The sequence below is a fragment of the Pteropus vampyrus genome, unplaced genomic scaffold, assembly GCF_000151845.1.
Source record: "Pteropus vampyrus isolate Shadow unplaced genomic scaffold, Pvam_2.0 Scaffold76, whole genome shotgun sequence".
Lineage (NCBI taxonomy): Eukaryota > Metazoa > Chordata > Mammalia > Chiroptera > Pteropodidae > Pteropus > Pteropus vampyrus.
In genome coordinates, this window is record NW_011888857.1 from 7421170 (window position 1) to 7424495 (window position 3326).

The window sequence follows — 3326 nt, forward strand, 5'->3', positions numbered from 1 at the left end:
TCTAAATGTGAGTACTTCTCAGGGTTCCATCCTTGGCCTGTTTCTCTTTTCACTTTATCCATTCTGCCTTGGAAATCATGCCTATGTCCATATCAGCAATTATGCCCCCTATTTTTATAGTTCTCAAAAGCACATTCCTAGACTTACTTCGAAACTTAACAGATCTTTGGCTTCTCCACTTGAAGTCCCACAGGCACCTGAAAGTGAAAATGCCCAAAACTGAACTTATAAACTTTCTTGCAAAATATGCTTTTCTTCTATATTCCCCACTTTAATAAATGGTGCTGCCATCACCCAGATCATCCTTAATTTCTCCCTTCATTACTTACTGTTCTTTTAATAACCACTTAAAATCCCACAAAATTCACTTCTTTAATATGCCTTGGATCTATAACCTGCATCTTCACTATTACTCTCTTAGTTCATGCCAATGTGATTTCTCCTTGATTATTTCAACACCCTCATAAACTAATCTACCCATATCCACATAATACAGAGGTGGAGAGCTCAGGTTCTTACTTCAGACTGCCTTATTAGAATCCTACCTCCATTACTGGTCCACGAATTACCCCTTAGCACAGTATCCTGCAACCTTTATCATCAACAAACATCTTAAGTTTCATATCTCTCCATTATTCTCCATTGAACTTTAAACTCCAATCAGACTAAGCTAATCGACCTTCTTCAGTAGGCCATGTTCTTACATGTCTCTCTGATATTGCAAATGCTGTTGCTTCTAACATAAATACCCTTTCTACCCAACTGATCTGACTAACTCCCACCCAGTTTTTCAAAATTTAGCTAATGATATCAAGTTTTCCAGGGAACCTTGCCAACCACCACTGATGCCCCGTACAATACACACATACACGTGCACTAACACACTTACGCATGCTGGTAGATTCTCCCATGAGAACCCATAGTTCTCTGTGCACATTTCTATATCTAATATCCAAGAGATTGTAACTATGTACATTTCTGTCTCTCTCCACTAGACATGAGCCATATACAGGAGAAATGAGCAGGAACATATGGAACATTGTAGCCACTCAATAATTTTAAACAACAAATAAATGAGGGCTACAATCTACCCTGTTCTTTTTTTTTCTTTGAGACTGTATATGAACTTCCTGTATTAGGTTCTCGTGATTGACTTTTGTAACACTGGCTTAATAGACTGTGGCAATAACTAGAGAAATTCTTAGTAAAGATCAAACAAGAACATGGTTTCCAAACAACAAGAAACCCAGAGAGGCTCCAGAGACTTTGTCCCCATGTGTCCAACTTGGCCTGAGTGAACGAATTCATAGCAATCTCTTCAAGCCTGTCTATTCCGTAGTGTCAGTCAGGTGCATATCTTGTTCAAGTCTATTTTTAATTCCCCACTCCCACAAAATTGCACAATAATTATTATGAAATTGAAGGTTTTGAGTACTTCAAGCAAAAGATTCAGACCAACTCCAGTGAGGTGATAGGTTTTGTCTTTCATCTTTCAGCAACGCTTCAAGTATTCAGGTACCTTAGTTTGGTCCCCATTAGCCAGTGTATTGATTTCCAATTGGGAGAGTGAAGGTCTGAATCACTCCTATAAGTACCAAGAAAGATAAGTGAAGAGACTAAAGAGTTTCTTATCTTTTTAGATTTAATCAAGGAAGTGCTAAATTCCTGGTTCTTAAAAATATGTAAGAATGAGGAAGTTATGCTTTTTTCCTGCCTATACAATTTTCTCTTCTGATAACCCCTGAAGAAGTAAAATAACCACTTAGAATGACATGGACTGCTGATAAAAATGGGAGATACAGTTGTGAGGTCCCAATAACAACAACAAATGAGCAGTGTCTGTATTACTAATGAGATCTACTGAACCTACTCATTTCATAAAAATTCTAATATGTGAGATGAGCAAAGATAGTTTTCTCAAGCAGAACCTCTTTCTGTAGCTAGGAAAGAGAAGTAAAAAGAGGAAGTATGCTGTGAAATTGATTAAGAAGATAAAGAGAGAACTCTTTCTATTTCTAACACAGAGAAATGGAATCATTTTTCAAAGACATATTTTCATTACTAGAGTAAGGCGGCAATGATTAGGGTAAGATTGAAAGAGGATATTTTCATTCTTTGTAGGGTATACATATTGGGATTTTGGCATTTCCTTTGGCACAAATAATTTTCCCAGAGTTGTTGGCTAGAAGTTCTCATGCTTCTGCAGAAATAGGAAATAGAAGCAATAAACAAGTGATTAGAATATTTTATGTAAAAAAACTAATACTCTTAAGAAGTGGTGGCAAATAACAAATTAAAGTGTTGACCTGGCTAAAAAAAGAGATGCCAATTTTGGTTAACAACTGAGAAATTATATATTCTGAAAATGTGGGTCCAATAAGTATATACAGGGCTACACAGTGTAATTCAGCTCACCTGGCACCATAAAACCACTCTAAAATTCATAGGGGAAGGAGTTAATGCTTTTCAAAAATTCCTTCACCATTTTATCTTCAAACCTGTGATATATCCTTGTTAGTTATCTCCCAGTATAAGAAAGTGACTGTATCTGTAACCAAATAACGTACTAATGAAAGACAGTCCCACTAACCCCTGAGAGAGGATTTGCTGAATGCACATATCTGGCAAGGGGCTGATATCAGGATGATAGAAAGAACTGGTAGAGGAATGAACAGGGGCTTTGGACAGATATATTACAGGGAAGGATATATGAATGTTCAATAGGCACAAGAAGGAGTTGTTCATTAGGGAAATGAAAATTAAACAATGAAATACCATTTGGCTATTCACAAGAAGAGCCAAAATCTAAAGGACTGACTATACTAAATGTTGGTGAGAATGTGGAGCAACTAGAACTCTCATACATTATAATGAGAATATAAAGTGATACAATCGCATCGGAAAAAAGTTTTTATTATCTCTAATAAAATCAATTTTATTTTATGATCCAGTAATTCAATTTCAAGATAAATGGAAACATATGTTCATAAAATATCTTGTTAATGATTGCTTATAGCAGCATTATTCATAATGAGCCAAAACCTGGAAATAGTCCAGGAGTCCATAAACAGGAAAATAAATAAATACACTATAATGTAGTCACACAATGGAATACTGAAATTCCATTTGGGAATACTGCAAATCCCAGCAATACACATGCAAGAACACAGGTGAATCTCAAAAATATTATGATGAGTGAAAAAATTTATATCAGTCATGATTCTCCAGAGGACCAGAACCAGAACCTGTATGCATGCGCACACACACACACACTCATTTAAGAATTGGTTTATGCAATTGTTGGGGCTGCCAAGGCCAAAATCTGA